Source organism: Lutra lutra, chromosome 5 (assembly GCF_902655055.1).
Source record: "Lutra lutra chromosome 5, mLutLut1.2, whole genome shotgun sequence".
Taxonomy (NCBI): Eukaryota; Metazoa; Chordata; class Mammalia; order Carnivora; family Mustelidae; genus Lutra; species Lutra lutra.
Window position 1 is genome coordinate 103,953,268 of NC_062282.1, and position 9,310 is coordinate 103,962,577.

Consider the following 9,310-nt stretch of genomic DNA (forward strand, 5'->3'; position numbering starts at 1 on the left):
TTGTGTGAGTGAAAATACAGATTCACACTGTTCTACAAAGATAGACCTGAGGGCGTAAGGATAACAGTAACCTAAAGATAAATTAGAAGACAATGGGATCTTAGCAAAGCTAAGCCAAGAGATCAGATATCCAGCTGTTTTAGAAACAACAGTGGTAGACATACTGTTCCATTAGATGGGAATATATATATATTCATACACACACATACATACATACATATTAGCCAGAATAAACACATATAAAATAAGTAAGTAGGCAGCACTAACAAAACCCCTGTCATAACTACGGAAAGTAACCTGTGCGGCAAATGGGTTCATTCTAAATAGGTTAGTTCTGAAAAACAAAAGCAGTCACTCTCTCCAATTCAGGACAGTCTCCTGGATGGCTTTAGATATGGGGGTGGGGTGGGAAATAAACATGTCAACAGAGGAGATGGCACCTATAGCGCCCAGAGCTGGGGAACATACAGCTGTGGGTGCCATAGGCAGATAACGTTAAGGGCTGTAAGCATCAATTTCTTCATCTGTGACATGAAGAAGTGGGGTGGGATAAGGTCATTGATTTACTGTCATTGAGCACCTTGTTTTACACACTATGGCCATCCTCGGTGTGCTACAGAGAATGAGTAGGAAACAGTCCTGGACCTGATCCACTCATTCATTTATCAGGAAGAGTGAGGGGTTCCATCACCCCTGCTCCAACTTTAGAGTGCTGTGGACTGCCCATGGATCTTGTTAAAAGCCGCATCCTGGTGTGGTAGGTCTGGAGTGAGGCCTGAGATTTTGCATGTCTAATGAACTCCAATCTGAGCAGCAAGAGCCAGAGAGCTCGGGTCCTTGTTCCCAGGTGTTCCCTCGACCCCACCCGCCCCCCGCTAAGGGTCAGTGCCAGGTTCCCAGCCTAGCTTCTGTCGGACCCCAAAGCCTGTGCCTTTAATACCTCTCAGAGATCCTGCCCCAAGAATTCCCACTGCTCCAAAATTTTGATTCCCATGCCAGGTTCATTTGAAAAATACAAAGAAAATAAGAGCAATAAGAAGTCTGGCATTTCCTGGTGACCCAGCTGCTCCCTGATGGAAGAGTATTTAGGGCTGTCTGGGCACTCTCTTGGGATGGGAGGAGGCCCCTGGTGTGGGGCAGGAACAAGCTTCCATAGTGATAAAACCTCCATGTGACCCTCCAAAAGGTCCCTTCTGAGGTCTGGCTGTGTTCAAGCAGGTCCACCGGTGGCCTACTCTAAGACCTGCCCCAGAACTGGAGTTGTCATAAAGGTAATAGCCACATACTGAGCCCGTAACTGTGTGCCAGGCACTTAACATTCAACTTCTATGGTAACCCTACAAGGTAGCACTATTACCGTCCTCTTCCCTCGGCAAATACGGGAATGGAGGTGAGACAGCTTACCCAAAGTAGCATAGCTCGACAAAGGCAGAGCCAGGCCGAACATAGGGCCACAGCTCTGTGTAGGGGGACACCCGGGGACCCTGGCTTTCAGTGGATTATTCTGGCTGAGGAGGAGGAGGAGTGGCAGCTCTGGGCCAAAGTGTTTCCACGCAGTCCCCCACACTATACCCTGCCGTCAGCCAGGGTGACTTCTGTGTACATATCATCATGTGTACACAGAATCGTAGAGGAAAGACCGGCCCCTCCTCCCTAACCCCAGTTTGAGAAAAAGACCTACCAAGTAGTAAAAAACAAAACAGAACAAAACAGCCTCAGGAGCCCTGTTCAGTTCAGGAACAACTGAATTCCTCCATGTTTATTCTGGGCCTACTATTTGTTCATGACCCATGCCTTCCAGGAACATGACTTGTCATTTAAGAGAGAATTTACGTGGGGCGCCTGGGTGGCTCAGTGGTTTAGGCATCTGCCTTCAGTTCAGGTCATGGTCTCAGGGTTCTGAGATGGAGCCCTGTATTGGGCTCTTTGCTCAGCAGGGAGCCTGCTTCCCCCTCTCTCTCTGCCTGCCTCTCTGCCTACTTGTGATCTCTCTCTCTCTGTTAAATAAATAAATAAAATCTTAAAATTAAAAAAGAATTTACGTATGTGGCAGAATTAGAAAATATAGCACAATATTTCATGAAGTGATTAATCATATCAGTGGCTTGAACTGTGAGATAACAGCTATCATTTCTTGCTCATGATCTATGTGCTTTATTTAGATGGGGTGTCTCATGTAATCTTCCCCGCAGTCCTCAGAAGGAGGTTCTTATTAAGTCCATATTAAAGGTGAGGGGACAGGGGCGCCTGGGTGGCTCAGTGGGTTAAAGCCTCTGCCTTCGGCTCAGGTCGTGATCCCAGCGTCCTGGGATAGAGCCCCGCATAGGTCTCTCTGCTCAGCAGGGAGCCTGCTTCCTCCTCTCTCTCTCTGCCTGCTTCTCTGCTTGCTTGTGATCTCTGTCTGTCAAATAAATAAATAAAATCTTAAAAAAAATAAATAAATAAAGGTGAGGGGACAGATGCTCAGATATGAAGGGACTACCTGCCAAGGCCAGACAGCTAGTAAATAGGAGAACCTGGGTTTGAACCAGGAAACTGGGGTCGCCCAGCTCGTACTGCCTCTTGCTGAAACCAGTTCTCCATGCTGGGCACCATCTGGCAGGGGGCAGATGTGCATTGCTTAGAACTAGAAAGAAAGGCCTCGGGAAGAAAATGATGTTTTGTAGACCTTGAGCCAAAAAACAAACCACCAGCTCATCTTTATTAAACACTGAGTATAATACTAGAACAATGTAAATAGTAAGACAGTAAATGCTTTTTCTCTTAAATCTTTTTTTTTTTAAAGTTTTATTTATTTAAGTAAGTAGTCTCTACACCCAACATGGGGCTCAAACTCCTGAGATCAAGAGTTGCTGACTGAGCCAGCCAGGTGCCCTGACAGTGAATGTTTTTTGAGCTAAAATATTTGCTTAACTAAGAGTTAGCTACTGAAGGATAGGCGCGCACGCGCGTGTGTGTGTGTGTGTGTGCACGCACGTGTGTAAAAATGAGGGGGTGGGGAATGCTGTTTGGAGGGCGTGTAAATTTGCCAACAATGAGCTTAATGTGTGTTGGGGAAACTGTGAAAAACCCAGAATGTTGAAAATGGAGAGTTCATTCAGTCATTCAGCAAAGAGTTCTTGAGTACCTACGATGTGCCAGGGACTGTGTTCTAGGTTAGGGATACAAACATGAGTGAGACACAAGCCCAGTCTTCAAATGCTTCACAGTTTTGAGGCAGGGAGCGGTTGGTGGGGAGGGGATGGACAGGGGCAGATGGGGACACAGATGTGTACCATATAGCTTATCAGTGGCTTAAGAAGTTCTGAAGAAAGAGCTGAAGGTGCATAGAGGGAAAACCTATGGGGCATTTGAGAGAGAAGTTGCGTGAGGATAGTCAGGCCCCTACAGGCAGTGAGATGAAGAGGCCAGGGGTTGGGGTGAGCAAGAAGAATGAGGAGATCCTTGGCAGATGACAGCAGCTGGGTTATTTAAGTGACCCAAGGGAAGCCTGGCAGACTCCCCAGTTGCACAAGCACTCTCAGGCCATGAACAGATAGATGCCTTCAGAAGCGATCCTTCTGTAAGAGTAACAAGGCAGCTAGCTCTTTTCCATGTTTTCCGGCAATTTCCAAGAAACACTTAAGCATGTATCTTTCTTTTAACTCCCAGTGACCTTATCATAGAAGAGTGTAGGAAAAATGGTCATGCTCTTAACTCTTCTGCACAAAGTTTTCTTCAGCATCAGAAGTCATTCCATAAATCTTCACAGGGTGCCTTCCACATGCCAGACGGGCTCTGAGGTGCTGAGGACACAGCAGTGAATAAAATCCTCACATTTAAATGAGGGCCACAGATACAGCCAAGGAAAATAAAATAGATAATCAAAATGTGAGGGAGTGACCTGTGAAGGGAAAGAAAGCAGGGAAAGGGGGAGAATGATGTTGGGAAGGGCTAATGGAGCTCTGATGGAGTGACAAGGAGCCAAAACCTGAAGGAGGGGAGAAGGAGAGGGGTAGATGACTGGGGGCAGAAGAAACTGTCTGAAGTGGGAGAGTACTCAGGGCTTTCTAGAAACAGCCAGGAAGCCAAGGCGACTGGAGCAGAGCAAGCAGGAGAAAGGGGAACCCAGAGGGGCCAGGGAAGGTTTGGCTTTTCTTCCACCTGAAGTGGTAGCCTCGGACAGTAGAGATGTGCCAGGGTCTGGTATAGTGTAGCTTTTAAGGATCACGTCGGGACGGAACTCAGGAGATAGAGGGGCCTAGGGAAACCAGTAGGAGACTACTGCAAGAGCCCAGGTAATGGAGAATTGATAGTTGGGACTAGGGTGGTAGCAAGCAGAAACTGTGTGATGATCTTATTCTAGAGATATTTTGAAGTCCATAACAATTTGCTGATGGGTTAGATGTATGAGAGAGTGAGTAGTTGAGGATGATTCAGATTCCGATGATTTGGGCGAGACTAACTGGGAAAACTGCCATTTTTTAAGAGTGGACTTCTTGAAGTTGGAATTTTTAAAAATTTGATTTTGGACATATTAATTTGAGGTGGCTGTTAGGACACATGAACCCTGAGTTCAAGGGAGAGGCCAGAGCTGGGGACAGTAGTTATTAAACTAAGACAGATAATTAAAGCCATGGGACTGGGTGAAATCACCTGGGGAGTGGGGGCAGGCAGGGGAAAGGTCTGGTAGTCAAGGCAGGATGGGATGTGGAGGAGGAGGGGAACCAGGAGAGCTTAGTATCTTGGAAATCAGTTGCTGCTTAAAGGGAAATAAACTAAGGAGTCAGTCTGACCCTTGGATTTGGCAATGGAAGATCACTGGGGACCTTCACAGAAACCTGTTTAGATGGAGTGGTGGGAATGGAAGCCTGGTGTTCCCATCACCATCAGGGTTCAAGGGAAAATGTGGGAAAAGAGGATGAGGAGATGACAAGAGAAGACCTCTCTTTTAAGGAATTTTGTGTAGAGTGTAGTTAAGGAATTGGAAGGGGGCGCCTGGCCAACTCAGCTGGAGGAGCCATGACTTTTGATCTCCAGGTCGTGAGTTCGAGCCCCACCTTGGGTGTAGTGATTACTTAAATAAATAAATACTTTTAAAAATGAACTTGGGTGTAGTGTTTACTTAAATAAATAAATAGTTTAAGAAATGAACCTGGGGGCGCCTGGGTGGCTCAGTGGGTTAAAGCCTCTGCCTTCGGCTCAGGTCATGATCCCAGGGTCCTGAGATCAAGCCCCACATCTGGCTCTCTGCTCAGCGAGGAGCCTGCTTCCCTTCCTCTCTCTGCCTGCCTCTCTGCCTGCTTGTGATCTCTGTCTATCAAATAAATTAAAAAAAAGAAAAAAAGAAAAAAAAGAATCCTTTAAAAAAAAAAAGAAAGAAAGAAATGAACCCATGTTTAGCACTGGAAATGAACTAGCCGAGAGGAAACTATTATTCATGCTGGGAAGAGGAATGAGGACCACTGGAGTGATGGTTCTGTTGTTGAGAGGGGCGGGGACCCAGTGCGCATGTGCGAGGTTGGCTCAGGCGGGAGCACAGGCAGCTCACCCATTGTCAGCAGAGGGAGGTCGGAGGCTCTGGTGGCTGGATTTGTTGGTGGAACGTGTGAGTGTTCTCTTCTGTCTTTTCCTCCTGCTGTTTGTATGTATGTAGTAACGGTACTGTTTTCATCAATTCCGAGAGGCAGATTTCCATATTCTAGCACCTATGAAATTGGAATAAATCTTACATTTTTTTAAAAGAAGATTTTATTTATTTATTAGAGAGAGAGAAAATGCGAGCATGAGCTGGGGTGGTGGGCAGTAGGCGCAGACGGAGATGGAGAAGCAAAGAGCCTGACCTGGGGCTTGATCCCAGGACCTTGAGATCATGACCTAAATTGAAAGCAGACACTTAAGTGATGAGCCACCCAGTCACCCCTGGAATAAATCTTAAAAATCAGTGGAGCATTTAATTGTTAATATTTACATTCAACCCTTAAACAATGTGAGGATTTGAGGCAAAAACCCTCATCTCCCACATAGTTGAAAATCCACGAATAACTTCTAGCTCCCCCAAAACATAACTATTAATAGCCCACTGTTGACTGGAAGTCTTACCAATAACATAAATAGTCAAGTAACACATATTTTCTATGTTTTATATACTATATACTGTATTTTTACAATAAAGTAAGCTAAGAAAATGTTAAGAAAATCATAAGGGGAAAATAGATTTACAGTGCTATGCTTTATAAAAAAGAAATTATCACAAAATGTGTGGTGGTGCCTAAGTGGCTCAGTTAGTTGGAGTGTCTGCCTTTGGCTCAGGTCATGATCCCAGGGTCCTGACATTGAGCCCCGCATCAGGCTCCCTGCTCCACCGGAAGCCTGCTTCTCCCTCTCCTTCTTCCACTCCCCCGGCTATGTTCCCTCTCTCCCTGTATCTCTCTCTGTCAAATAAATAAATAAAATCTTAAAAAAATATATGTGTGTATAAGTGGACCCACAAAGTTCAAACCTGTGGTGTTCAAGGGTCAACTGTATCCTTTCTCAGCACCACATACAACAGAGAAGAGTTGACATCAAAGGTGACTCAGATTCACTTCCCTATGGGCCTAACTAGAGTTGTCCTTTGGAGAGGTGCCCAAGCAGGGGCGTAGCAAGTGCGGATCACCTTGTAAGCCACAGGGGAGAAGTCAACATTTTCAGTAAGAAACTTTGGGCTGGGGTGTGGCTATCTAGAGATGCATCCAGCCCAAACTTCTGAAGAAGGGTCCAGGTGCCTTGGGAGTCGGGGAGGGAGACTGGCCCTCTGCCCACAGGCTACTGAGCTGTCTGGGCTGTGGATTGTTCTTCCTCGGCCCACACCTGAACCTGGGCAGTGAGGCCTGACTCAGAGACCAAGTGCTTCCTTCAGTCAGATAAGATCTTGGCCCCACATCCTGTGTGGTCAAAACAAGGAGAAGTCCGAGGGTCTGAGAATAGGGAACTATGTCACGGCATAGCTCTTGGGGGTTACTTCAGCTTTATTGAGTGCTAGCAGGGGGCCTTTTGCTTCTTGGGTAAGGGGACCTGGGGTCCCAGTCACCCTTTTCTGTAGCTGGAGTCTAGGAAAGGTCTGGAGGTTCTCCTGTCCAAAGAGTTGAGTGCTTACCATATTCAGTGCGAGCTGATCCCTGGGTATACAAGACAGCGCCCCTGGTCTCAGAACTTAATTCTAGTCAGGGAGATGTAGTCATAAAGTGATCATGTATGTATGTATATAAGTATATTTTTAAAGATTTTATTTATTTTACAGAGAGCGCACAAGCAGGGAGAGCAGCAGCAGAGGAAGAGGGGGAAGCAGACTCCCCACTGAGCAAGAAGCCCTGATGCGGGACCCTGGGATCATGACCAGAGCTGAAGGCAGATGCTTAATGACTGAGCCACCCAGGTGCCCCATATATACATATTCATATATATGTGTGTGTGTGTGTGTGTATTTTAAACCTTAAAGAAGCTATGTGCCAGAACATGTTCTGAGCACTTTACAAAGATTAATACCTGTAGTTTGTACAATAATCTAAGAACCAGGTGCTATTACTATTATCCCTGCTTTATAGAAAAGAAAAACTCAGGCATAGAGAGGTTAATTGCCTTGTCCAAGATCACAGCCCTCATTAAGTGGCAAATATTCAAACGCAAGCACTTTTGCCTTGGGGAGTCCTAACTCTTAACCAATGAGACCAAGTTACCTCTCAAGTTATTTAGTCTAGCACAGTTTTTCTGAAATGCAAAGTCCCTTTGGAAATGGAAATGAAGCATCCTGGAAGGAGGGATTTTAGCATCTGACAAGCCAGCGGCCGCTTTGAAGGCTGGTGGAGGGGGTGGGCATGACTGCTGCTCTCTGAGCAATAAGGAGTTTGCAGTGGGCCCTTCTGTGGCGTATTAAACCTTGGGCTTCTCCTCCCTTCGTCTTCACAGCTTCCGCCTCTGTGGGCTCCTCCACCTCACCTTGTCTTTGCCTTGCCTTGCCTTGGATGCTTCTACTCTGCCTGCTCAAGCTTTACTGCTGGGGGGTACAGGCTTCTTTTTCTCTTGGCCCATGCTGCTCCAGTGCCCTCGGCTAAACCCAGCAGAGGATCACATCCATGAGAGGGCCCAGTCAATGGAGGGGGCAGGGGACAAGGGGAGAGGAGTAGAGAAAAGACTGGAAATAAGATTTCAGGAACAGAAGCAACTCTAGACCTAGACTGTGTCCAGCCTGGCCAACAGAAGAGAGTCCTTGCAAAATCTTGTCTATTGCATGGACTGGATCAATGGCCTGCACCTTATTCAGGACTCAGCGCTTTTATAAAACCGAGTGGTCCTTTAGTCCTTTCTGCTTTTCCAAACCCATTTGTAGTCCTGATCTCCTTTAGCTCCAACAGCAACTCCGGGAGGTATTCCTGGCAGAACACAGCAGGCTCCCAAGTAGTCTTCAAAGCCACAGTTCGACTTGTGAGACCCTATGATCCCATTCTCCAGGGTGAGTCATTTGCATGTCTAAAGTGAGTCTCATTTCAGAATGACGGGGCTGAACTGTGGCTGTACAGAACAGGGCGGCAGAGCCGGCAGGACAAAGCTGGGATTCTTTGTGCTTTAAACTCCAAGCTCTTCCATTCTATCTTTCCCCCTTTCAGAGGAGGAAGACAAGACAGTCTCAGATGCAGTGCCTTTGAGAACCAAGACTGAATCCCTGGACACAGCTGCTTGCCACCCTGGGCTCCAAAGCCAAATATTGGCCTGATTTTTTTTTTCCTAATAAATAAATACCGAATTTCTTCTTAGAGTGCAAACATTCAGGGAAGCTTCTGGTAACTCAGGCACATAGTGGTTCAAGGAATGTGGCCCCTGTAAGGTTAGGAGTTTGGAATCTGTGTCTGAACGTGCTTCTGAAACATGTTATTTCTAACCCAAGGGCAATACTGGTCTCTATTTTATAAGAAATAATGAAAGTGAGTTAATAACTCAACATGTGCTTACTTCAGCAGAACATATACTAAAAATCTGAATGATACAGAGGAGTTTAGCGTGGCCCCTGTGATAGTAAGACAGGCTAATTCGTTAAGCATTCCATATATAAAAATCAAAATAAATAATTCAACATGTCACACATTCCTATTACAATGTTGTTTTTTTTTTTTTTCTTTACAAAATCTCTATGCTTTCTATATTGGATCGATCATTGAGGTAGCTGAGAACTTGGGGAGTTTTGTAACTAGAAGGGACTTTGTATGTAGCCGGGATAGAAAAAGACTTAGGGCCTTGTGGAGTCTGGTACGAAAGATAGGTCTGGATCCAGGAAACCCAGCTGCTCACAGAGCCC

General features: G+C 46.0%; 1 non-coding gene across 1 annotated transcript; it reads left to right on the forward strand.

Moving 5' to 3' along the window:
* Nucleotides 1–8,959: 8,959 nt before the first annotated feature.
* On the forward strand, nucleotides 8,960–9,067 carry LOC125101436 (U6 spliceosomal RNA). Its single transcript, XR_007127844.1, has one exon. It is a non-coding gene; the product is annotated as a U6 spliceosomal RNA (small nuclear RNA).
* Nucleotides 9,068–9,310: the final 243 nt, after the last annotated feature.